Source organism: Scyliorhinus torazame, chromosome 9 (assembly GCF_047496885.1).
Source record: "Scyliorhinus torazame isolate Kashiwa2021f chromosome 9, sScyTor2.1, whole genome shotgun sequence".
Classification (NCBI taxonomy): domain Eukaryota; kingdom Metazoa; phylum Chordata; class Chondrichthyes; order Carcharhiniformes; family Scyliorhinidae; genus Scyliorhinus; species Scyliorhinus torazame.
This window is the reverse complement of record NC_092715.1, coordinates 141371220-141398525: the sequence shown is the minus strand read 5'-3', so window position 1 is coordinate 141398525 and position 27306 is coordinate 141371220. Positions and strand designations below refer to the sequence as shown.

The following is a 27306-nucleotide window of genomic DNA, read 5'->3' as shown; positions in this document are numbered from 1 at the left end:
CACGGCTTTAGTGTTCTTTTCCAATGTTTAATTGGAGGAAATGTAGTAAAGCCAAAAATTATTCCCTTCATGTGAGACAATTTATATTCAATGTTAGGTGTTAAGCATTCTGCTTAATCTTATGATAATATTTTTAAATTAAGATGTAGTAAGTATAAAGGTTATGGTGCAGGGCTTTTTGGTGGACAGCTTTTGTTTTATTGCTAGAACTGCTTAATTACCATTTTAGAAATTCTTTAAATTGGGACTTAAGTTACCATTTGTATGAACTATTATCCCGAAACAAATGTTAACTAATTTCAATTATTTTTGCAAAAACAATGTTGGAAATATTCAGCAGGTCAGGCCACAACCGTGGAGCGAAACAGAGTCAACATTTCCGATCAATATTGGCCATTCATCAGAACAGAGTCATTGTTGCATCTCACCATTTGGAGAATATTGTACCTTAGTTCAATATTGTTCTGTGGGAGATCACTATTAATTCTGACAAGCACTGAATATTTGAGAATGTATGTAAATTTTGAAATGATTTTAAATTAAATCTGTTTCTTGTTTTCAGTAAGTTACTTTTGTAAAGTTAGTGTGAGAATTTGGGAAACTAATGTTAAAACAATTAACAAACATTCCATTTGTCTTTCACCATGCTCGAGAGGCAATCTTTGAAATATGCCTGAGATTTGACCTTTGACAAATGTCATGAAAGGCAGGACTGAAAATCTGTGAAATCTGCACGTTTGATTGAACATTTAAGAATGAGAGTGATTTTTGGATTACTAAGAGGATGAACAATGTCATTGTCTAGATCCTATTCTTCACAGTTTGTTAGTCCTGCTGGCATTGATGACACAATAGTTTGATGTGTAGTAGGCTCTTTCATCTTCTGATTTTATGCTTGACATGGCTGCAGTAGCAGGGATTTCACCATGTCTTTGCATTCCCTTCCTCTCTAGGTTTAAAGTTCTGGTCTCACATATATTCTACTGAAATAATCTGAACATCATTTTGCAGTTCTTTCAATGGGAGTACCTTTTTTTGTTTGAAAGGGAGAAAATTCATAAGTATGGTACTTCACCAACTGTCTCAGTTGGATGTAAGCTCAGAGTGCTGGGGTTAAACACTATCCCAATACAAATTGTCCAATGATATTCTGATAGAGGCATTGTTTCCCTCAGCCTGTTGTTAATTATATTTGAGTATTCATTTACGTTCAGTTGTAATCCTAGAATATGATTTCAATATTGCTGAAAAAAAAAGATTTGCTGTCAAACCTTTTTATTTTGGTCTCATGAGGCCAGATTCACATGAATACCATTTGTAAAGGCAACAATAATTTGTTCTGCATGAGAAGAGATAATTGGCTGGCAAGTGGACTCTGATTGGCAGAGATGATGACATGGAGAATGCATCAGGGAACAGTTAACTGCCAAACCTTTGTTTAGATTCAAACCAGGCAGGTTGACTGATTGGTCAAGGCATTGTCATGGGGAATGAACCATGGGATGGCTGTTCCCCCAAGGTTTTGTTTAGTTGAAAAAAGCATAATGCGTGGACATGATTCTTCTGCCTGCAAAGGACAGGGCCATATATATGAGTAAATGTAGCCTCCAATTTGCATGAGAGCCACACTATGCACCTGAGTGAGTCTTATTCTGATTGTTAGTGTAATTCTTAGCATAATCAAAATTCTTTAGCAAGTGTTGTCCAATCATGGAATCAATCTAATGTTGAACAATATGTTTTGAGTTTTGCAAGCACAGGCTTGTTGAGTATGTCAGTACTTCGCTTGTTGCGAACAGCTGAATGACATGCTGGTTGATACAATTCTCCAAGCATTGTGATGTACAGCCTACATACCTGACATCAGACCTGAAATTCATATACCACATTACTCAGTGTATGATAGGCAGAACGTCTTTTTGGGGCTGGATGGCAGCATCCTATTATTGGATAGAAAAACTTATTGCTACTGCACAGTAGCAGTGTGAAACAGCTGCACCTGCTGCTCAGATTTTTGAGAAACCTTGTCCTTTTGGCTAAACTGAAATACACTAGGCACGTTTTAGGACCAAAGCTTTCTGCCCATTCATGAGTTTCTGCGATATAAAATGAGCAATGATCGGATCAGAACAGCTATTATAACGGAGGGTAGCTTTGATGTGCCCTCTTTCAGCGTCAAGCTTGAACAATAAGCAAATGACTTGAGCCTTATTTAGGAGGTTGCCAATAAGGCTAATCTTATAGTGCATGGAACTATACAAATTCCAACATATATATATATACCTGTTATGGTAGGCTTGCAGTAGACAGTACTAGAGAACCCATTGGCAGATTGTTCAACTAGCATGTTGAGGAATGTGAGCTCCTTTGACTGCACCACTTTAAAGGTGAATTTGAGCACAAGATGGTGCCCGTTAAAATGTGTAAGAAAATTCTTATATGCAGCTGCAGATTCAACACCATCTATTTTAGCATACATGATGTTGTTAAAACTGAACACAACTGCACAAGTTGCTGAGTTCATAAGTGCAATGAATACAGATTCAGTCAAAGGTGCGATTCTAGATTGATAATATAGCGATGTGGTGCAAATGTTTATGGCTTCCTTGAGTGTTACATTGATGAGCTGGCTAGCAATGTCACAAGCACATGAAACACTGCACTGTTATCAATAGCAAGTCCTGTAGTCTTTGCAAACATGAAATTGAAGGAATCCTTCATGGAAAACCTGCTCAAACCAGATTGTAGCAACTCACCCAACCATTTTGTCAATTCATGTTGTGCAGAATCAGTGACAGATGAGATAGGATGTAAAGAGACAGCAATGTTTGGACATCTTGGGTAGTCCATACATACAATGACAGTGAAACGTGAAGATGAATCCTTTCATATATCCAACCTGGCAGCTCGTTACTCTAGGCAAGTCCAACAAGCAGTATTGGTAAATACTACTTGATACAGTTTGTGGTAATTCCATCACTTTTAATTGAAAGGAGGCAATGGAACCATTATTTGTTGGGTTGGACTTGTCCAATTTTCTACGTCGTAAGGTAAATATCAGCAGTTTAGCTATACAGGTAGAACAGCTTGGCTCAGGGTGTGGTGAAGTTCCAGCATGTTTTCAGCACTTGTGTGATGTTGTCAGGGCAGGTAGCCTTCATCAACTCTAAGCATTGGTCATCACATTTAACAATAGACCTTCCACATTTTGCTCCCATGCTACCATTGGTGCTTACTGCAAATGGTCTTCAACATGGAGGAATAATGATTCATCAATTGAGGGACGTCAGTGGGTGTAATCAGCAACACATTTTCTTGCTTGTGTTTGACCTTAAGCCAAAAGACCTCATGGGAGCTGGTGTGAATGTTGAGTACTCCCAGGGACCCTCTCCATAAAAGTATGGCCCGATGTCTCTACCTCTGGTGAGTTTGTCCGATAGGTGGATAAGATATATCTAGAGAATGTGATCAAAGATAATAAAAACAGTACTGGTAATACTCATCAGCTCTGGTAGCATGGGGAGAGAGAAACAGTTTTAACATTGAGTAAAGTATGACTTCTTCAGAAATTCCTCTTCATCTCCATCTTAAATAGGAGAACCCTTATTTTTAAACTGTGCCTAATCCTAGTTCTAGATTCTTCCATGAGAGGAGACAGTCTCTCAGCATCTACCCTGTCAAGTTCCCTCAGATTCTTATGTTTCATAAGATCACCTCATTCTTCTAAACTTATAGGCACAATATTTTCTCCTAAGACGAACCCTTCAACCCAGCAATCAGCCCAATGAACCTTCTCTGAACTGCCTCCATTGCAAGAATATCCCTCCTTAAGTAAGGTGATCAAAACTGTACACAGTAGTTTGGTTGTGGTCACACCAATGCCCTGTACATTTGTAGCAAGACTTACTGTTATAACCTGCCTGCTTACCATTGGCTGGGGACTAATGACAATCCCACAATCCTGTGGGAGTATGAGCTTCCCCAATGAGGGGGGCGGAGAAATCATTAGCAGACTCCCTGTATAAATAAAGCTGGCCAGTTTGGAACTAGCAGGAAGGAGTAAGCAGCAAGTGAGTTTGCTGCTGTTATGTGTATATATGTTATTGTAAATAAATGTTATTTCTTGTATCCTTGAAACTCGTGCTGGATTCTTCGTGGCCCTCACAAAACTGGCGGCGAAGATGGGATTAAAGTGAATAGCTGTCTACACTGCTGAAGGCACCTCCCTGGATTTTTGTTGGATACAGGTTGGAAGTTGTTTTCTATTACACCATGCCTCTGTACGGATGTTTGGATGTTTTTGATGCTGCGCTGGAAAGCTGGAACCAGTACGCACAACGGATGCGTTACTATTTCCGGGCAAACAATATCACTGAAAACGAGCGCCAGGTGGTCATATTGCTCACCGCCTGCAGGCTGCATACGTTTGGGGTGATTAGGAGCCTTACGTACCCAGCTGCGCTGGACACCAAAACATTTGAGGAACTTGCGAATTTAGTGGGGCAGCATTTTAACCCAGCCCCATCCACGATAGTCCAACGTTACCGGTTTAATACCGCTGAGAGGACCCCAGGAGAATCCCTTGCCGATTTTCTATCCAGGCTACGCAGGATTGCGGAGTACTGTGACGATGGTGAGACCTTGTCAGAAATGTTACGTGACCATTTGGTTTGCGGTATTAACAATGCGGCCACCCAGAGAAAGTTGTTAGCTGAGCCAACATTACAGGCCATTCAAATAGTATTGTCCCGAGAGAGTGCAGAACGAGGAGTGCAGGAGATACAGGGAATGGAAGTGCATGTCTTGGGGCGCAACCCCTTCTGTCCAAAAATGTCCCCCCGCACTCCTGCGGTACCTTGGGCGAGACGACGTCCGGATCGACGCCTGTGGCCGTCGGACATTACTCCCCGAAGGGAGCATTCTCCAGAACCAATGGATGAGGAGCCATGTCCGTGTCAGACTTGTAGGCGCCGACCCCGTCGCGGACGCCGGTCCTGGGGGCGCCAGAGGCGCCGTCGTTCCGACTGAAACTGGGACCAGCCCAGGGGCCGTACCTACCATGTGGATGAACCTGCGGCGACTACTCCTGAGGACGTGGAGACGGAGGACGACTGCCTGCAGCTGCATTGTGTGGCACTCCCCGTGTGGCCCCCATTAAGGTGACAGTACGGGTCAATGGTCACCCGCTCGAGATGGAGTTGGACACAGGCGCAGCAGTCTCCGTGATCACCCAGAGGACATTCGACCGCATCAAGCAGGGTATACAGACCCTTACATTAACCGACACACAGGCCAGGATGGCCACCTACACCGGGGGAACCACTGGACATTGCAGGAACTACAATGACCCCTGTTGTTTATGGACGCCAGGAGGGGCGTTTCCCACTTATCGTGGTGCGCGGCCATGGACCCAGCCTGTTGGGTCAGGATTGCTTGCGCCATTTGCGCTTGCAGTGGCAGCACATCCTCCAAACAGTTTCTGGAGGGTTGACTGAGGTGCTAGGACGATACCCAGATGTATTTCAGCCCGGTTTGGGGAAAATAAAAGGGCGCGCCAGGTGCCTTACGCCTTGCTTGAGAAGGTAGAAGGGGAGCTCACTCGTTTGGAAACTTTGGGTATTATCAGGCCCGTCCGTTTCGCTGACTGGGCAGCACCAATTGTACCTGTAATGAAGCCAGATGCCACAGTTCGCTTGTGCGGCGACTATAAACTTAGTGACTACGGCTTCCCGACTCGACCGATATCCAATGCCTTGCCTAGAGGATCTCTACGCAAAGCTTGCAGGTAGACTCTCATTCACAAAATTAGATATGAGTCACGCCTACCTACAGTTGGAGCTGGACCCGGTCTCCCGACCATATGTAACGATTAATACACACCAGGGCCTGTATGACTGTACATGTTTGCCCTTTGGAGTATCCTCTGCCTGCGCTATTTTTCAACACGTTATGGAGGGCATTGAGAGGTTTACCGTGTGTCGCTGTATACTTAGATGACGTTTTGATCACCGGGACGTCGGACCAGGAACATTTGGAAAATCTGGAGGCTGTCCTTCGACGTTTTTCGGAGGCTGGAGTCGGTTTACGTCGCACAAAGTGCGTCTTTCAGGCGAAGGAAGTAGTCTACCTGGGTTATCGGGTGGACCGCGAAGGTTTGCACCCTGTCGCAAAGAAGGTGCGCGCGATTCAACAGGACCCCGTCCCGACTGACACTTCGCATCTTCGTTCTTTTCTTGGACTCGTAAACTATTACGAGAAGTTCCTCCCCAATCTGGCAACTATGCTGGCCCCGTTGCATCTTCTGCTAAAGAAAAATCACACCTTGGTTTGGGGTCAGCCGCAAGAAACCGCTTTCCGGCGAGTTAAAAAAATAATTGTCGTCCTCTGGGTTACTAACGCACTACGATCCTGGAAAGCCTTTGCTCATCACGTGATGCATCCCCGTATGGTATTGGGGCCGTCCTGTCCCACAAGATGGAGAACGGGGCCGAGCGGCCGATAGCTTTCGCCTCCCGCACATTGACTGCAGCGGAAAAAAAGTACGCGCAGATTGAGGAAGGTCTGGCAGTGGTCTTTGCGGTGAAACATTTCCACCAGTAAGTGTATGGCCGCCATTTCACTATTGTGACTGATCATAAGCCTCTGCTGGGACTTTTCAGAGAGGATAAGCCAATACCGCCCATTGCTTCCGCACGGATCCAGCGCTGGGCTTTGTTGCTCGCTGCTTACGAGTATTCTCTGGAGCACAAACCAGGAACGCAGATAGCGAATGCCGACGCACTGAGCCGATTGCCTTTATCGACCGGCCCCATGTCGACCCCCACGACCGGTGAGGTGGTTGCAACCCTAAATTTTATGGACACCTTGCCTGACACGGCATCACAGATCCGTGAGTGGACCCGGGCGGAGCCAGTCCTGTCAAAGGTTCGACACATAGTCCTGTATGGTGGGCAGCATAGACAGCTCCCAGGCGAGTTGTGGGAATTTTCCTCCAAGCTGTCAGAATTCAGCGTGGAAGACGGCATCCTCTTGTGGGGGACGCGTGTGATTGTCCCGGAAAAAGGACAGGAGCTAATACTAAGAGACTTGCACAATGGGCATCCAGGTGTGACCAAAGTGAAAATGTTGGCCCAGAGTTATGTTTGGTGGCCAGGCCTCGACACCGACATTGAGAAGGTGGCCCAAAGCTGCTCCATTTGTCAGGAGCATCAGAAGCTTCCGCCGGCCACGCCCCTCCGTCACTGGGAATGGCCAGGGCGGCTGTGGGCACGCTTGCATTCGGATTTCGCCGGCCCTTTTCAAGGATCCATGTTCCTTTTATTGATCGACGCCCAGTCTAAATGGCTAGAGGTGCATAACATGCTAGGCACAACGTCCTACGCAACAATTGAGAAGATGCGTTTGTCTTTTAGTACACATGACCTCCCCGAGGTGCTGGTCACGGATAACGGCACTCCATTCACCAGTGAGGAGTTTGCGAGGTTCATGAAGATGAACGGCATACGCCATATCCGCACTGCCCCTTACCAACCGGCTTCAAATGGGTTGGCGGAGCGCAGACATTCAAACAAGGCCTAAAAAAGCAGTCTTCCGGATCAATGGACACGAGACTGGCTCGCTTTTTGTTTTCGTATAGGACCACCCCCATGCGGTGACTGGGGTAGCTCCCGCAGAACTCCTAATGGGCCGGAGACTTCGCACCCGCCTTAGTATGGTTTTCCTGGACATTGGCGCAAAAGTACGCCACACACAAGAACGGCAGGGACAGGGTTTTTCTCGGCATGGGCCAATTCGGCAGTTTGCGCCCGGTGACCCAGTGTTCGTTCAAAATTTTGCAGGTGGTGCCCAGTGGGTCCCTGGCGTAATCTTTCACCAAACGGGCACTATATCTTACCAGGTGCAAGCCCAGGGTCGTCTCCAGCGCAAACATGTAGACCACGTTCGGTCCAGAAGGCTATCCTTTCCAAAGATTCCCCGCCCCCGGAGCTCATTTCTACAGCCGCTGAGACCAGAGACAATGGAAAGTAGTCCTCACAATCTTCCTCTGGTGCCTCACTCCAAGCCTGCGCAGGTCGTTACAGAACCGCGTGGAGATAGAGACTCCGAGATGACAGAGGCAGCAGACTCTGGCTCCGAGATGGAGACACAGGACGCATCAGAGGGGGAATCCTCGGGCCCACGGGCCGTGGATGTACAACCGTTGCGCCGGTCTCAGTCTTGTTACACGCCGCCCGATCCAGCGCCTCGTGCAAATGGTGTCCGGCCTGCGGCAAAACGAGTCCGACGCCCTCCTTCGCCAGGGTCTTCGGTGGATTCCTTGGAGTTCGGGGGGGAGGAGGGATGTTATAACCTGCCTGCTTACCATTGGCTGGGGACTAATGACAATCCCACAATCCCGTGGGAGTATGAGCTTCCCCAATGAGGGGGGCAGAGAAATCATTAGCAGACTCCCTGTATAAATAAAGCTGGTCAGTTTGGAACTAGCAGGAAGGAGTAAGCAGCAAGTGAGGTTGCTGCTGTTATGTATATATATGGTATTGTAAATAAATGTTATTTCTTGTATCCTTGAAACTCGTGCTGGATTCTTCGTGGCCCTCACAAAACGTACCTACTTTTATATTCCATCCCTCCTTGCAAAGAAGGCTAACATTCAACTTGCCTTAATTCCTTGCTGTATTTGCATTCTGACTTTGTAATAATGTACAAGGACACCCAGGTCCCTCTGTATTACAGCATTTGGCAATTACACTGTTTAAATAATATTCTACGATATTGATCACATTCCTAACAGGATTATCCAACTGTTACTGAGGGAATAATGTTCCCTGGGTAAGATTCTTTTGGGGAATAAGATAGCTTGTTTTTCTATGCATGACCTAACATGCAGTTTTACTACTCGTTGCCTATGCAGTACATTTATCAAATCCTGACACCTTTTATGGCACACAAACAACAGAGACAATTCATACGTATTCAAAACTGCATTTAATACAACATTCAGACTACACTCCTTCAGGGGAGGAGGGGCACAGTGGAGAAGGGATATAAAGTTCAGCACAAAGTACAAAATAGTTAACACTAGTACAATAATTATAAATTTAAATCAGTCCCAATGTGCAGTTTTATTCATTTTATATAAAAAGAAAGCATATTAAATTAAAGCTCATATCTGGTAAAACAATATACTGATCAGACCATCTCCACCAATTTTATAATTTTCTACATAAATAGAACTTTTATATTACAATTACTTCTTCATATCTAAATATTATACATATTGAAAATGTCTAACCAGTAATGGTTTCTTCAGATAATTACACCAACATTTGTAACCATCTGGAAAGCTACAGTAATATATTAAGTGAAAAAAAAAATGTGAACTGTTGCATTTCTGAAATATACATGAGTGGATCATGAATGTGGAATAAACACAACACTGAGGGTCAACACTTGAAGTTAGTTCAAAAGTTACTTTTTCTCTTCCAAAACTCTCAAACATCAATAAAACTGTGAAAAACCTAAATAGACTCAAGTTGCCGTCGCACTTTTTGTTCAGCACGTCTATCTAGCGTCCTTTGTCTAAACAGAACAATGATGGCAAAAATTACCCCCACCAAAACCACAATTCCTTCGAACCTCCAGAACTTCAGCTCTTCCATTTCATCTGAACGACAGCTACAAAAAGGTGGAATTGAAAGAAATATTAAAGTTTAATATATATTTTAATAGGCAATTTCCCAAGATCAACATTGAAATCTACTTGGTTAATGAAACATACAGCAGTGACTTTTATGCAGAATTCAAATACAACCTTGAGAGAATATATGAGAGTGCACAGTAAGTGCACAATACAGCTCCTTTCTGCATTTCATAGTACAGTAAAACAACTTAAAACAAACTTAGCAGTGAAAAACAAGTCCCAAGTGTGAGGTACCTCGACGATATAACCATCTTAAACAGGATCTTCCATTAAATCTGTGCTAAAACACAAAAAAAATTAATTTTGTCCCTCTGCAGAATCTGCTACGTACAGATCCCAAAAGCAGCCAACAAACTAAAGTCGTAGAATTAGCCAATTCAGCCAAGTAATATTACACTTCACTGGGAATAACCCCACGACAACACCTTTACTCATGTAGGGTACTTAGTGTAATAAACATGGCAAGATGCTTCACAGGAATGCAGACACAAAATAACAGCAAGCTGGAGCAGGAGCTACTAAAGATACGTGACTAAAACGTTGGTCAACGAGGCAGATTTTAAAAGTAAACTGAAAGGAGAATGGTGTCGAAGATTAGGGGAATAATTCCAGATCTTGGGGAGTTGAAGATACAACAGTGACTGCATGAGGGAAGGAAATTAAGGATTTGTAATAGGCCAGAGATCGAGGAGCATTGCTCTCGAAAGGGTGAGTGAATTTACAGAGATAAGGCAGGGGGTAAGGCCCTCAAGAGATGTGAAGACAAGTAAAATCTCTGGTGGACCGGGATCCAATGTACATTAGCAAGCAAAAAGATGACGGGTAAATAAGACGTTGTGAGTTAGGACACAAACAACACAACTTTGGATAAGCCCATATTTATGGAGAGTGGATGATGGGAGGCTGATCAGGAGAGTATTGAATAGTCAAGTGTGAAAGGAACAAAAGCATGGATGAGAGCTTCAACAGCATTTGGGCATTGGCACTGTTGGAGAGGGTTACATCATGAAAGAGAAGTCAGTCTTTGAGATGAAGATATACGGTTGGATGCTCCACTCAGGGGCAAATAGGACATCAAGGTTGGAAACAGCCTGGTTCAGCCAGAGGCAGTGACCAGGGACAGAATGGAATCTGTAACAAAAACAGAAAATACTGGGCAATCTCAGCCGGTCTGACAGCATCTGTGGAGAGAAAAGGGAGCGAACGTTGAGTCTAGGTGACTATTTGTCAAAGCTAGAGAGAGCTAGAAATGGGGTCAGATTTATACTGTAGCCGGAGGGATGAGGCTGGATGGGGGGCCAGCTACAGGTGGAGACTGACAAAGATGTCGAGGACAGAAGATAAAAGGAATTCAAATGAAGGTGATTAAGGCTAAGAAGGGTGCTGATAGTGCTGATTAGAATGTGCGAATGGAAGAAAGATGAGCAGTGTGTCAAAGAGCAACTAGGAACAGATGACCCGAGTGGGGTGGGGGAGGGGAAAACAATGGTGAGGGGGAAACAGATCAATGGTAAAAATGAAAAGAAATTGATAGAAATAAAAACGGGGAGAAGGCAGAGGAGAGAGTTCACAGTTCGAAGCTGTTGAACTCCATGTTAAGTCCAGAAATCTGTAACGTGCCAAATCGGAAGATGAGGCGCTGTTCCTCCAGTTTACGCTGGGCTTCACTGGAATACTGCAGCAGGCCAAGGACGGACATATGGATGTGGGAGCAGGACGGTGAGTTGAAATATCAAGCGACAGGAATGTCTGGGTCTTGGTTGCAGATGGACCGGAGGTGTTCTGCAAAGCGGTCAGCCAGTCTGCTTTTAGTCTCTCCAATGTACAGTAGACCGCATTGGGAGCAGCAAATGCAATATACCAGATTGAAGAAGGCGCCTCACATGAAGAGAGTATTTAGGGCATGAGATGGTGAGCAGGGAGGATACATAGATACATAGAAGATAGGAGCAGGAGGAGGCCTTTTGGCCCTTCGAGCCTGCTTCGCCATTTATCACAATCATTGATCCCAATCACCCCAAGTGCTATATCTAGCCGCCTCTTGACTATATTCAATGTTTCAGCATCAACTACTTCCTGTGGTAATGAATTCCACAGGCTCACCACGCTTTGGGTGAAGAAATATCTCCTCATCTCTGTCCGAAATGGTTTACCCTGAATCCTTTACCCTGAATCCTCAGACTGTGACCCCTGGTTCTGGACCCAATCATCATTGGGAACATCTTCCCTGCATCTACCCGGTCTAGTCCTGTTAGAATTTTCTAAGTCTCTATAAGATCCCCCCCTCATTCTTCTGAACTCCAGCGAGAGCAATCGTAACCTAGTCAATCTCTCCTCATACGACAGTCCCGCCATCCCTGGAATCAGTCTGGTAAACCTTTGCTGCGCTCCCTCAGGAGCAAGAACATCCTTCCTCAGAAAAAGAGACCAAAACTGCACACAATATTCTAGGTGTGGCCTCACCAAGGCCCTGTATAATTACATCAACACATCCCTGCTCCTGTACTCGAAACCTCTTGCAATGAAGGCCAACATACCATTATCCTTCTGCACCTGCATGCTTACCTTCAGCGACTGGTGCACAAGGACACCCAGGTCCCGCTGCACACTCCCCTCTCCCAATTTACAACCGTTCAGGTGGTAATCTGCCTCACACTTATCCAAATTATACTGCATCTGCCATTGATTTGCCCACGAGCCCAACCTGTCCAGATCATGCTGTAGGATCCCTGCATCCTCGTCACAGTTCACCCTCCCACCCAACTTGGTATCATCTGCAAACTTTGTGATGTTATATTTTGTTCCCTCAGCCGAATCATTAATATATATTGTGAATAGCTGGAGTCCTAGCATCGATTCCTGTGGCACCCCACGAATTACTGCCTGCCAATTTGAAAAGTACCCATTAATCCCTACTCTTTGTTTCCTCTCTGCCAACCAGTTTTCTATCCACCTCAATGCATTTCCCCCAATCCCATGAGCTTTAATCTTGCACAACAATCTCTTATGCGGGAAATTGTCAAGTGCCTTCTGAAAGTCCAAATATACCACATCAACTGGCTCCCCCTTGTCAACTGTACTAGTTACATCTTCAAAGAATTCCAACACGAGGTGGTGAAGGGGAAGGTGTTACACCTTCTGCGATTGTATGGGATGGGGTGTTGGGGTGATGGAGGGCCAGGGTATCCTGGACGGAAAGGTCCCTGCAAAATGCTGACAGGGAGAATGAGGGGATTGTGTTTGGTGATGGAATCATGCTAGAGTTGGCGGAACTGGTGGACGATGATACTTTGAATGCAGAGGCTGGTGATGTGAAAAGGGTGGACAAGGGGGACCCTATCCTGGTACTGGGAGGGAGGAGAGGGCAGAGGTGCGGGACATGGGTCAGACATGGTTCAGTGCACTGTCGACCACAGTGGGTGGGAAACCATGATTAAGGAAGAATGAAGACATGGAATCTGTGGCTAGGGAATGGTGCTTGTGGCAGGAACTGAGGATAATGTCTTCACACTTCCTAATCTTTAACCAAAGGAAGCTTCAGCTCATCCAGAATAGGTCAAACAGACAGTGGTGTGTTTGACAGAGGCAGTGACAAACTAGAGCTGAATGTCATAAAGCACACTAACACCACCCCAAAATATTCAGCATGGATGGATTCCAAATCTTGACAGGAAAACCTAGGACTAACCCCCCAACCTATCCCTCTAACCCCACCTAGGGGCAATGTAGTATAGCCAATTCACCCATCTGAGTCAGTCAGTGGAGTCTGAAGCAATCATAATAATCTTTATTAGTGTCACAAGAAGGCTTATATTAACACTACAATGAAGTTACTGTGAAAATCTCCTAGTTGCCACATTCCGGCACCTGATCGAGCACACTGAGGGAGAATTCAGAATGTCCAATTCACCTAACAAGCACGTCTTTCGGGACTTGTGGGAGGAAAATGGGGCACGCAGAGGAAACCCATGTAGACACAGGGAGAACGTGCAGACTCTGCACAGACAGTGACCCAAGCCAGGAATCGAACCCGGGTCCCTGGCGCTGTGAAGCAACAGTGCTAATACATCAACTTTCAACAGCGAGTTAACAATTTCATGTCTGAGATATTCTTCTATTTCTAATTGAAGCATTTCTTTCCTGATCCAAATTTATAGACGGATACATTTCCTTGTCAAAAAAATCCTAAAATAAATTCCATATGTTTGGCTCCTCCTCACGGACGGAAGCTTAAATGCTGCACCCATAAATGATCAATTTCATAGAATCCCTACAGTGCAATTCAGCCCATCCGAGTCTGCACCGACCTTCTGAAAGAGCACCCTACCTAGGACCAACCCCCCACCCTATCCCCCTAACCCCACCTAGGGGCAATGTAGTATAGCCAGTCCACCCAACCTGCACATCTTTGGACTGTGTGGAAACCGGAGCACACGGAGTAAACCCAGCCAGACGTGGGAAGAATATGCAAACTCCACACAGTCAGCCGAGGCCAGAATCGTACCTGGGTCTCTGGCGCTGTGAGGTAGCAATGCCAACCACTGTGCTACCGTGCTGCTATTTGATCGAGGTTGCAAAATATTAATCATGATGTACAGTAATGTAACAAAATTTCTTGGGAGATATTTCACAACCATGCTATATTTTATCAAAAGAACTGCAATCTCAGATTATCCATAAATATATTTTACCAATATCGAATTTTTATTTTATTTTTATTTTTTAATATAAATTCAAAGTACCCTTATTCTCTTTTGCCAATTTAGTGTGGCAAATCCACCTGTCCTGCACAGCTTTGGGCTATGGGGGTGAGGCCCATGCAGACACTGGGAGAATGTGCAAACTCCACACGGACAGTGACCCGGGGCCAGGATCGAACCCGGGTCCTCAGTGCCATGAGGCAGCAGTGGTAACCACTGTGCCACCGACTCCAATATAGAATTTAACGTGATAATTTTAACAACACATGGTTACAGCACCGGAGACCATTTGGCCCTCATCTGCTGGCTTTCTACAATAGCAATATTCAGTTGTATTTGAGTGCTCCTTCTAATGTCCCTCTCTTTAGCTCAGCATCCACGGTTTTGTTATTACGCCTCTGTGGAACACCATGGGAGATTTAGCTACATCAAATCGAAAGTACTTTAGAAATGTAAGTTGCTGATCTTGTGTGCTTCAACTTAAGATCTTTTTCCTTACATTCAAGATTGCTAATATGCTGTTTGATTTTAATTATTTTTTCTCAGCTGATAGGGTCACAAAAAGACTGGGCCATAGTACCACAGCTTCGAGTTTGTCAGGGCTTCACAACATTATACATCCATGATTCACTGTAAAACGGTAGAGGAAACACTTATAATAAACTCATGCAACCAATGCAACTGAACACCAAATGCAACATCCTGCCTTTTTACCATAGTCCTGCAAATTGTTCCTCTTTTTTTTCTCTTGGAATTCACTTCAGCTAGTTCCAGTTAATTATTTATCAGATCATGGACCAAGTTTCCCAACTAAACGCTAATTTAATCAGTTAATTTTGCATTCTAATCATACAGCAATGCAGGTTAAATCATAAACGTTATAACATGCTACAATTTTCTTCCCCCACATTCTTTCACTCGCCTTTTCACACCCACACAGTTGCCTACAGTTAACATGGCAAAATAGATAGCAGAAATTAGTAGTTATCACATCAGTAAAGCAAAACAAACTTTAACTTCAAAGTCAATTGTTTCATAATAGCTAATATAATATTTAACATTGCCAAAAAACCATCAGTTTTCTCACCAATAAATGAAGCATCATAATGCATTTAACATTATGAAGGGGCTGAGATATGTGAATTGAGAGAAGATACTGCACTTGAAAATCCATAACTAAGGGTCTTAAATGTAAGATAGTTGCTAATTCAGAACTTTACCCAGAAAATTATGGGAATGTGAAATTTGCTACCACGAGTATGGAAGTATAGATACATTTAAAGGAAAGCCAGATAAGTAGATAATGAAGAAATGTATAGATATCTGTGCAGATAGGGTGAAATGAAGAGCGGTGGGAAGAGACTCATGGAGCCTAAACGGTCAAAAGTTGAATGGCCTGATTTTGTGATGTACATTCCATGTAATTACATGCAATATCTATAACTTCAAAAAGATTAGATGCTTATAAAGATACATGGGTTGGAGGGAGGTGAAAGGTTATCTGTGAATACACTTCTATGTATTAAAAAAAAGTGTTTTGGGAAACAAAATGACATTTAATAAAGTCAAAGGCTAGATATGTTTTGAAGCATTAATTATTTGTAAATTTGCAATCTTGGTATCCTGTTCAATTTTATTTTTTTTTTAAATATGTTTTATTGAAATTTTTTTCCCAAACAACAATTTTTCCCCTCTTACAAAGCAAACGCAACAATAACAATACAGAAATTTTTAACAATACACAAGTAACAAAACCCCTTTATCTTTGACCTAAACTAAACTAACCCCCCCCCCCCCTCCCCCCCTTCCCCCTGGGCTGCTGCTGCTGGTCATCTGTCTTCCCTCTAACGTTCCCCTAGGTAGTCGAGAAATGGCTGCCACTGCCTGGTGAACCCTTGAGCCGATCCTCTCAGGGCAAACTTTATCTGCTCCAGTTTAATGAACCCCGCCATATCATTTACCCAGGCCTCCAGTCCGGGGGGTTTCGCCTCCTTCCACATGAGTAGGATCCTGCGCCGGGCTACTAGGGACGCAAAGGCCACAACGTCGACCTCTTTCGCCTCCTGCACTCCCGGCTCTTCCGCAACTCCAAATAGAGCTAACCCCCAGCCTGGTTTGACCCGGGCCTTCACCACCCGCGAAATCACTCCCGTCACTCCCTTCCAATACCCTTCCAGTGCCGGGCACGCCCAAAACATATGTGCGTGGTTTGCCGGGCTCCCGCCACACCTCCCACATTTGTCCTCCACTCCAAAGAACCTGCTCAATCTTGCTCCCATTATGTGTGCTCCATGTAGCACCTTAAATTGAATCAGGCTAAGCCTGGCGCATGAGGAAGAGGAATTTACCCTGCTTAGGGCATCAGCCCACATACCCTCCTCTATCTCCTCCCCTAGTTCTTCTTCCCACTTTCCTTTTAGTTCGCCCACCGACTCCTCCCCCTCTTCCCTCATCTCTCGGTAAATCTCTGACACCTTGCCCTCTCCGACCCACACCCCTGAAAGCACCCTGTCCTGTATCCCCTGTGTCGGGAGCAACGGAAATTCCCTCACCTGTTGTCTAGTAAACGCCCTCACCTGCATATATCTCAAGAAATTTCCCCGGGGCAACTTATACTTTTCCTCCAATGCTCCCAAGCTCGCAAAAGTCCCATCTATAAATAAATCTCCCACCCTCCTAATTCCCAACTGGTACCAGCTCTGAAATCCTCCATCCATTCTTCCTGGGGTGAACCCATGGTTGTTCCTGATTGGGGACCCCACCAGGGCTCCCCGCACCCCTCTCTGTCGCCTCCACTGTCCCCAGATATTCAATGTTGCCGCCACCACCGGGTTCGTGATAAACTTTTTAGGTGAGATCGGTAGCGGCGCCGTCACCAGCGCCTCTAAACTCGTCCCTATACAGGACTTTCTCTCCAGTCTTTTCCACGCCGCTCCCTCACCCTCCATCATCCATTTACATATCATTGCCACATTGGCGGCCCAATAGTAATCGCCCAAGTTCGGTAGTGCCAATCCTCCTCTGTCCCTACTACGCTGAAGGAACCCCCTCCTTACTCTCGGAACTTTCCCTGCCCACACGAAGCTCGTGATGCTCCTGTCTATTTTATTAAAAAAGGTCTTGGTGATTAGTATAGGGAGACATTGAAATACAAATAAGAACCTCGGGAGGACCATCATCTTAATTGCTTGCACCCTGCCCGCCAGCGATAGAGGCTGCATGTCCCACCTCTTGAAGTCCTCCTCCATTTGTTCTACCAACCGTGTCAGATTAAGTCTGTGCAAGGTTCCCCAGCTCCTAGCGATCTGAATCCCCAGGTATCGGAAGTTTCTTTCCACTTTCCTTAGAGGCAAGCCTTCTATCTCTCTACTCTGGTCCCCTGGATGTATCACAAATAATTCACTCTTTCCCATGTTTAGCCTATACCCCGAGAAATCCCCGAACCCCCTCAAAATTCGCATAACCTCTAACATCCCCACCGCTGGGTCCGACACGTATAACAATAGGTCATCCGCGTATAACGAGACTCGGTGTTCTTCTCCCCCTCTAATCACCCCTCTCCATTTCCTGGAGTCTCTCAACGCCATGGCCAGAGGTTCAATTGCCAACGCGAACAACAATGGAGACAGCGGGCATCCCTGTCTTGTTCCCCTATATAGTCGGAAATACTCCGATCTATGTCGACCTGTAACTACGCTTGCCGTCGGAGCCCCATAAAGAAGTCTAACCCAGCGAATAAACCCGTTCCCAAACCCAAACCTCCTTAACACTTCCCATAAATACTTCCACTCCACCCCATCAAATGCCTTCTCTGCGTCCATTGCCGCCACTATCTCTGCCTCCCCCTCCACTGGGGGCATCATTATCACCCCTAATAGTCGTCGCACGTTAACATTCAGTTGTCTCCCTTTTACGAACCCTGTCTGGTCTTCGTGCACCACCCCCGGGACACAGTCCTCTATCCTCGATGCCAGTACCTTTGCCAACAATTTGGCGTTCACGTTCAATAATGAAATGGGTCTATAGGACCCGCACTGCAACGGATCTTTAGCCCTCTTCAAAATTAACGATATCGTCGCCTCCGACATCGTCGGGTGTAGAGTCCCCCCTTTCCTGGCCTCATTGAACGTCCTCACCATCAACGGGGCCAACAAGTCCACATATTTTCTGTAATACTCCACCGGGAACCCGTCTGGTCCTGGGGCCTTCCCTGCTTGCATGCTTCCCAGTCCCTTAATAACCTCGTCCACCCCAATTGGTGCCCCCAGGCCTACCACCCCCCACTCCTCCACTTTCGGGAACCTCAATTGGTCCAGGAACTGCCGCATCCCCTCCTCTCCCTCTGGGGGTTGAGACCTATACAGTTCCTCACAGAAGGTCTTGAACACCTCATTTATCTTTCCTGCCCTTCGCACCGTGTCTCCCCTTTCGTCTCTAATTCCTCCTATCTCCCTCGCTGCTGCCCTCTTTCATAGAATTTACAGAGCAGAAGGAGGCCATTCAGCCCATCGAGTCTGCACCGGCTCTTGGAAAGAGCACCCTACCCAAGGTCAACACCGCCACCCTATCCCCATAACCCAGTAACCCCACCCAACACTAAGGGCAATTTTGGACACTAAGGGCAATTTATCATGGCCAATCCACCTAACCCGCACATCTTTGGACTGTGGGAGGAAACCGGAGCACCCGGAGGAAACCCACGCACACACGGGGAGGATGTGCAGACTCCGCACAGACAGTGACCCAAGCCAGAATCGAACCTGGGACCCTGGAGCTGTGAAGCAATTGTGCTATCCACAAGGCTACCGTGCTACCGTTTCGCAATTGATGAGCCGACTAGCCTTTTCCCCATATTCCTACCTCCTCCCGTGCCTTCCTCCACAGTACCTCCGCCTTTCTGGTGGTCAGAAGGTCAAATTCCGTCTGGAGTCGTCTCCTCTCCCTGTACAATTCCTCCTCCGGGGTCTCTGCAAATTCCCTATCCACCCTTAAAATCTCCCCCAGTAATCTTTCCCTTTCCTTGGCCTCTGTTTTCCTTTTGTGGGCCCCAATGGAGATCAGCTCTCCTCTGACCACCGCTTTTAGTGCTTCCCATACCACTCCCACAGGGACCTCACCGTCGTCATTGACCTCCAGGTATCTCTCAATACACCCCCGCACTCTTGCACACACTCCCTCATCCGCCATCAGTCCCACATCTAATCACCAGAGCGTTCTCTGCTCCCTTTCCTCTCCTAATTCCAGGTCCACCCAATGTGGGGCATGATCCGAAACCGCTATGGCTGAGTACTCTGCTTCATCCACCCTAGAGATCAACGACCTTCCCAAAACAAAAAAATCTATCCGGGAGTACACTTTATGGACATGGGAGAAGAAGGAAAACTCCCTAGCCCTAGGTCTAAGAAATCGCCATGGATCCACTCCCCCCATTTGGTCCATAAACCCCTTAAGTACCTTGGCCGCTGCCGGCCTTCTTCCGGTCCTTGAGCTGGATCTATCTAGCCCCGGGTCCAGCACCGTATTAAAGTCCCCTCCTAAAATCAAGTTTCCTACCTCCAGGTCCGGTATACGCCCCAGCAACCGTCTCATAAATCCCGCATCGTCCCAGTTTGGGGCATACACATTAACCAACACGACCTCCATTCCCTCCAGCCTGCCACTCACCATTACATATCTACCTCCGCTATCTGCTACGATGTTCTTTGCTTCAAATGCTACCCGTTTCCCCACCAAAATGGCCACCCCTCTATTCTTTGCGTCCAGTCCTGAGTGGAACACCTGTCCCACCCATCCTTTCCTTAGCCTAACTTGGTCCGCCACCTTTAGGTGCGTCTCTTGGAGCATAACCACGTCTGCCCTTAGTCCTTTCAAATGCGCGAGCACTCGGGCCCTTTTTATCGGTCCGTTCAGGCCTCTCACGTTCCACGTGATCAGCCTCACTAGGGGGCTACCTGCCCCCCTCCCGTGTCGACTAGTCATTACCTTCTCTAGGCCAGTCCCATATCCCGCTTCCGCGCTCCCGCTCGCTCCCCCAGCGTCGCACACCATCCCCGCCCACCCACTCTTTAGCCATTTCCTTTTGGATTTCCGCAGCAGCAACCCAGTTGTCCCCCCCCCCCCCCCCCCCCCCGCTAGATCTCTTTCTAGCATGATTGCTCCCCCATATTACTTCCGTAAGTCAGCTGACTTCAACTAACCCCGGCTACTCCTGCTCACTCCTCGACCCCCCCGTGTGGGGAACTCCCATCCACCTTGCGCCTGTCTTCCCGCCTTATTCTTTCTGGCGCGGGAACATCCCTTTACCTGACCCGCCTCTTATAGCACAGCTCCCTTTCCCCTCCCCCTCCCCTTCCCCATTCTCCAACTATGTCCCGTCTTTCCCCCCTCACCGGCGCCCACATTTCCCCAATGTCTCCCCCCTTCCCAATTTACTTCTCAATTAACTTCAACCATAACATTAACAATAACATTTCCTGCAGCATCAGTCCCTCAGTTCCGATCCAATTTCTCTTCTTTGATGAAGGTCCATGCTTCCTCCGCCGTCTCGAAATAATGATGTCTCTCCTGATACGTGACCCATAGTCTTGCCGGCTGCAGCATCCCGAACTTCACCTTCCTTTTATGCAACACCTCTTTGGCTTGGTTGAAGCTCGCCCTCCTTCCCGCCACCTCCGCACTCCAATCCTGGTATACCCGTACCACTGCATTCTCCCATCTGCTACTCCGCACCTTTTTAGCCCATCTCAGGACCTCTTCTCTATCCTTAAGGCGGTAAAATCGCACGATTATCGCCCTGGGTGGTTCTCCCGCTTTTGGTCTTCTCGCCGGAATCCGATTTGCCCACTCCACCTCCAAGGGGCCCGTAAGGGCCTCAGCACCCATCAGTGAGCTCAGCATCGTACTTGCGTACGCTCCACAGTCCACTCCTTCCACACCCTCAGGGAGACCCAGTATCCGAAGGTTCTTCCTTCGCGCTTCATTTTCTAGGGCTTCGATCCTTTCAGTACACTTTTTATGAAGTGCCTCGTGCGTCTGTGTCTTAACCGCCAGGCCCAGGATCTCGTCCTCAATATCTGTCACCTTCTGCTCCACCATGCGGAGCTCTGTCTCCTGGGTCTTTAATGTCTCCTTGAGCCCCTCAATTGCCTGTAGCAACGGGGTCAGCACCTCCCTCTTCAGCAGCTCCACGCACCGTCTCACAATTTCATCCTGCTCAGGCCCCCATGTCGCCTGCGCTTTCTCCGCCGCCATCTTGTACTTCTCTCTTTCTGACCCTTTGGTCGACGATTCCTCGCGCTGCAGCCGCCGCCGCCTGTTTTTTCCTCCTTCGTTTGGGGGGGGGGGGAACTCCCTTCTCACACACCCCACACCGGGTTGCGTCATCGAAAAATTCCCCGTTGGGGCTCTTAAAAGAGCCCGAAGGTCTGTCGGAGCTGGAGCCGCCGAAGCGTGCGGCTAGCTAGGCATCACCGCAACTGGAAGTCCCTTCAGTGGCCTTGATGAGGTCTTTTCACAGTTGTTCCCTCTGCTGCTAGAATTCACCTTTGATACAGGCCCTCAGGTCAGCTTGCAGCTTTAAGCTTGCCCTTCCCCCGCCTGCATGCTGGAAGAGGCCCTGTTTATCCTGCAGTTGCAGCCAAATCTTTTACTGTTTCTGCCGTGTCTGGCAACCCAGAGATATACCCTTCCTGGGGGACACTGTCGGGGGAATATTGCAGCCTTCTTCCCACACCGGGAAATGTCAAACAAATGCCCTGTAAAAGAGCCCAAAAGTCTGTTCCAAGCAGGAGCTGCCGAATATGCGACCTAGCTCTGCATAGCCGCACCCGGAAGTGTCCTGTTCAACTTTAAACTGAGCTTCCACCCCCACATCTTCTCAAAGGACATCAAATTCATTCCATTAAAAAGACTCACCTCCAACCCTACCTCTGCCCATCTGCTGCTGGAATTGCATATACACCTCCAAATTTGATTATTCTTGCATTCTTCTGACCAGTCTCCCATCCTGCAATTTTATCATCCATAATTCAGCTGTTCATATCCGATCCCACAAGAAGTCCTGGTCACCCATCACGTCTATCCTTGCTAATCCACTTTGGCCAAATGTAAAATGGCCATCCTCATATTTAAATTCATCCACATCCTTATCTGTTCTTTTCTCTGCAACATTGTCCAGCCCTACAAGCAGCACAGAACACACTGAACTGTGCAAGCCCCCTCCCTCCCTCCTTGCCACCTCGGCTCCACCCAGACTTGAATTTCCCTATCAGTCCAACTCCCCTTCCTCCTTTCAGATCTCCTTAAATTTTACTGAAATCCCCTCCCCCTGCTAATATCTTCTCTTTAGCCCAGCATCCAATATTTTGCTTTTGTACTTCTGTGAAGCAACATGGGTGGTTAAGTTACATCAAATTGAAAGTACTTTAGAAATGCAAGTCGCTGATGTTGTAGGCTCCAACTCAAAATCTTTTAATTTTCTTACCAAACAGGATCGTCAATTTATTGTTTGTTTTCACTTTTTTCTTAGCCAACACGGTCACAAATTGGGCCAGAATACTGCAGTTCCAAATTTGTCAAGGCTTCACAACTTAATCCATAATGATTCACCACAAATGGTAGGTGATGCAGATATTGGGGTAGCTGCGTTTCCTTTGAGCTCTGGTGCTATTCTAATGTAAATCCTTTCATTTCCCGTTTTCATACAGCTCACTTTCAGTTAAATGGGGAGTGAAAACTCCATAATATATCCCTAAATCTTTGGCCGAACTCTAGTCAAAATGCAGAGAAATGTGAAGAAAACCATTGATAAAATCGATCAGCTGGAGAGGTATCTGTTCTTCAATTTGGCGACTAAATCAGCTCTTGATCCGATACATTCTTTTTTTTTTCATGTATTTTTATTACAAACATGTATCAAAGCAGGTTACAACCAATAAACACCCCGGGAAACACACTTCCGAACAATCAACTATACAGTCTGTACAAATCTTTTCCCCCTTTTCCCCCTCCACCCCCCCCCCTGCGACGAACAGCTCCTCAAACATGGTCACAAACATCCCCCACCTTTTCTCAAACTCCCCTGCTGAGCCCCTTAACTCATACTTTATCTTCTCCAACCCCATGAAGTCGTACAGGTCACCCAACCTGCTGCTACCCCTGGTGGCAATGCCGACCGCCACTCCAGCAAAATTCGCCGCTGTGCAATCAGAGAGGTGAATGCCACGACATTGGCCTTCCTCCTCTGCATGAGCTCCGGCTTCACTGAAACCCCAAATATCGCCACCAAAGGGTCTGGGTCCACTTCCTGCTCCACTACCCTTGCTAAGACCGCGAACAGTCCCGCCTAGAATCTTCCCAATTTTTCGCAACCCCAAAACATGTGCACGTGATTCGTTGGCCCCCGCCCACACCTCTCACACCCATCTGCTACCCCCTGAAAGAACCCACCCATTCTCGCCCGAGTCATACCACCTTAAACTGCATCAGGCTCATCTTTGCACAAGAGGAGGTCCCATTTACCCTTCGCAGTGCCTCACTCCATACTCCCCAATTGCTCTCCCCTCCCAACTCCTCTTCCCATTTCTCCTTGATCTTCACCACCCACTCACCTCCCTATTCCCCCAGCCACTTGTATATATCCCCAATTCTTCCCTCCCCTTCCACATCCTGAAGCAGCAGGGTGTATCCCGGCAACCTAAGGAACCCCCTCCAAACCTTTCGCGCAAATTCCCCAACCTGCAGACACCTGAACTCACTACCCTTCGGCAGCTCTGCCCTCTCCCTTAGCTCCTCCAGACTGGCGAACCCTTCCTCCAAATACAGATCCCTCACCTCGACCAGCCCCACTTCCCTCCACCTCCTGTATACATTGTCCATCCCCCTCCGGTTTAAACCCATGATTCTCACACAGCAGCGACATCCCTTCCATCCTAAAATGCCTCCTCAGCTGATTCCATATCTTCACCGTGGACTGCACCACTGGACTCCCTGAATACCTACTCGGAGCCATTGGCAACGCTGCTGTCACCATAGCCCTCAAACCAGACCCCTTACAAGATTTCTCCTCCATCCCAAGATCCTGTACTTTCAAAGGCATGTGGACTGATGACTGCTAATATCATTAAGTCATTGGTGAGAGACTGGCTATTAGCACAAAACATCAGTGCCATACGAACTGCAGAATACTGATAAAAGACTTGACGAAGCTGGGGAACGAATTTGGTGTGGAAAATGCAACTTCCTCAGTAGAGGCCCATTTACAGGCTCTCGAAAAACAGTTGCTCACAATGTCGGAACATTAGAGAACCGAGGCCAGAGGAAAAATGGTCGGATTATTGGTTTACCAGAGGGAGCAGAGGGTAAGCTCCCAGTTAAATTATTTGAAAGCTGGCCACTAAGTTTTCCTCAACATAGAAAAAGTTGGGCGCATTAAATTGGAAAGGGCACATCGATCACTTGTTCAGAGGCCCAGGAACAACCAACGACCCCAGGCCATGGTTGTGAGTTTCCAAAACTTTGAAGTTGTCAAAAAGTGATGGAGGCAGCTAGACGAAATGGGACTTTACTCTGATGGATCAAGTCTCTTTCTGTCAAGATTTTTCAGCGGCGGTACAACAGAGCCATAAGGGTTTCTTTGAAGTCAACAGACGACTGAAGGCATCGGAGCATAGTACACTCTACTGTATACAGCCATACTGAGGGTGGCATTTAATACTCTGGCTAAAGCCATGGCTTTCCATGAATTCCGTGGGAGACAATAATTTTGGTGCCTCAACTGAAAGACATTTGTGAACAGGCTGCAGTTGATTATAAAGTCTGGACTTTATCCCTTGTGTGTGAGTATGTATACATATATATATATATTGTATTTATCATTCTGACAGAGATGGGGGACGACAGTGCGTATGGTATTTAAGAAATGCTGGGACTTGTAAATTGGATGATTAACATTTTTCAATGTTTTCAAAGGGATACGCTTTGCAGGTTATATGATACTGTTGTATGAGAAATGTATTTTTTCCTTTTTATACGTACTTTTAATTTTGTATATTTTGTTTCCATCTCATTATGTTAAATGTGTGGCACTACTGCTGAGCTGAGCATGTGACTTGGGTTTGAATAGGCAAGGCTAGATTACAGAGATGGCACCTCGTTCTCTTTTACTTTACATTACATTTAAATTTTTCTTTCTTGAAGAGAGAGGCTCTGTGTCATAAATATGGAATGTATATTTGGTTAGTTAAACAAGGCCTCACATTTGGTGAGGAAAACCCCCTTAAAGTTAACTCTTTTTGATCGGTTGTTTAAAATAGTTTGTGTGTGATTACTTTTGTTTGTTTTGGTTTAAAGAATCATTCGTTGGTTACTGGTATTCTTGCAAGGGTACAGACCAGGTTGCTTTGCGAGAAAGTAACTATTTAATATGGGGTGGCACGCTAGCACAGTGGTTAGCACTTTTGCTTCACAGCCCCAGGATCCCAGGTTTGATTCCAAGCTTGGGTCACTGTGCGGAGTCTGCACGTTCTCTCCGTGTCTGCATGGGTTTCCTCCGGTGCTCCGGTTTCCTCCCACAAGTCACAAAAGATGTACTTGTTAGGTGAATTGGACATTCTGAATTCTCCCTCTGTATACCCGAACAGGCGCCGGAGTATGGCGACTAGGGGATTTTCACAATAACTTAATGTAAGCCTACTTGTGATAATAATAAAGATTATTATGTCCCTGGCGCTTGTCCAGTTAACTGGGGATGTGGGAGGTGAGTCTGGGCATACAACCGAACAGGAAGTCAACATCATGTAAGAGGCCAACTTTCTTTTATCAGTCTCCTACAATCTTTTTTATGGAGTAAGTAATGGCAGTGGCTACACTGAAAATTTGCACATGGAATGTACGGGGATTCATCATCTTATTAAAAGAAAAAATTGCATCTTTCCTCAAAAAGGAGAAAGTTGCGAAGCTCTGATACAAGAGATACCTTTGGACAACAAAGAACATCCGAAATTGAAGCAAGAATGGGTCGGACAAGTGGTTTCTGCCTCATTTTCTACTAATAGCCGAGAGGGTGTGATTTTGATTAATAAAATCTTGTCATTTAGACTTGAACTGCGTGGAGGGGGAAGATATGCAATTATCAAAGCAATATTGCATCGGGAAAATATTTTAATAAAGAATGTTTATGGTCCTCCAAGCTATTCTCCTGACTTTATGGATTTTGCTGAATTGCAACGACAAATTCATTTATAGGAGGGGACTTCAACTGCCACATAAATCCTTTGTTTGACGAGCTTTCTCGAACTAGAAATGCACCGACACAACAGGCGAAGTGTTGTGTGCGATGAAATAGGATACCTGGATGTTTGGAGAATATTAAATCCTCAGGACACAGAGTTCACTTTCTTCCCTGTTCCTCACCAATGTCATACCAGGATTGATTTTCTTTACATGCCAAAAACAATAGTACACAATTGTTTTTTTTTTAAAAATATGTTTTTATTAAGAATTTTTCAGGAACAATATTTTCCACCTTACAAACACCCCCCTCCCCCGTAACAAAGAAAAGAGAAAGAACTCGCATTGCAAGACAGAAACACAGCAAGTCAATAAGATACAAAACTTTGTACATTGGATTCTTCCCGTACATGTCAGTTTCCGGATCATTCATGTGTTTTCTTGCTCAAATGCCCCCCAGAGAACCCCCCCCTTCTCCCCCCCCCCCCCGGGGTTGCTGCTGCTGTCCGACCTTCATCTAACGCTCCGCGAGATGGTCTAGGAACGGTTGCCACCGCCTGTAGAGCCCCTGCGCAGACCCTCTCAAAGCAAACTTTATCCTTTCCAACTTGACAAACCCTGCCATATCATTTATCCAGGCCTCCACGCTGGGGGGCTTCGCCTCCTTCCACATTAGCA

General features: G+C 46.3%; 1 protein-coding gene and 1 long non-coding RNA gene across 2 annotated transcripts in view; one reads left to right on the top strand and one right to left on the bottom strand.

The window, feature by feature from the left end:
• lmnb1 (lamin B1) overlaps nucleotides 1–27306 on the bottom strand; it is a 192556-nt gene that overhangs the window by 81114 nt on the left and 84136 nt on the right. The gene's annotated exons all lie outside the window — the stretch shown is intronic.
• LOC140429499 (uncharacterized) lies at nucleotides 14767–26579 on the top strand. Its single transcript, XR_011949102.1, has 3 exons — nucleotides 14767–14852; nucleotides 22928–23015; nucleotides 23106–26579. It is a non-coding gene; the product is annotated as an uncharacterized lncRNA (long non-coding RNA).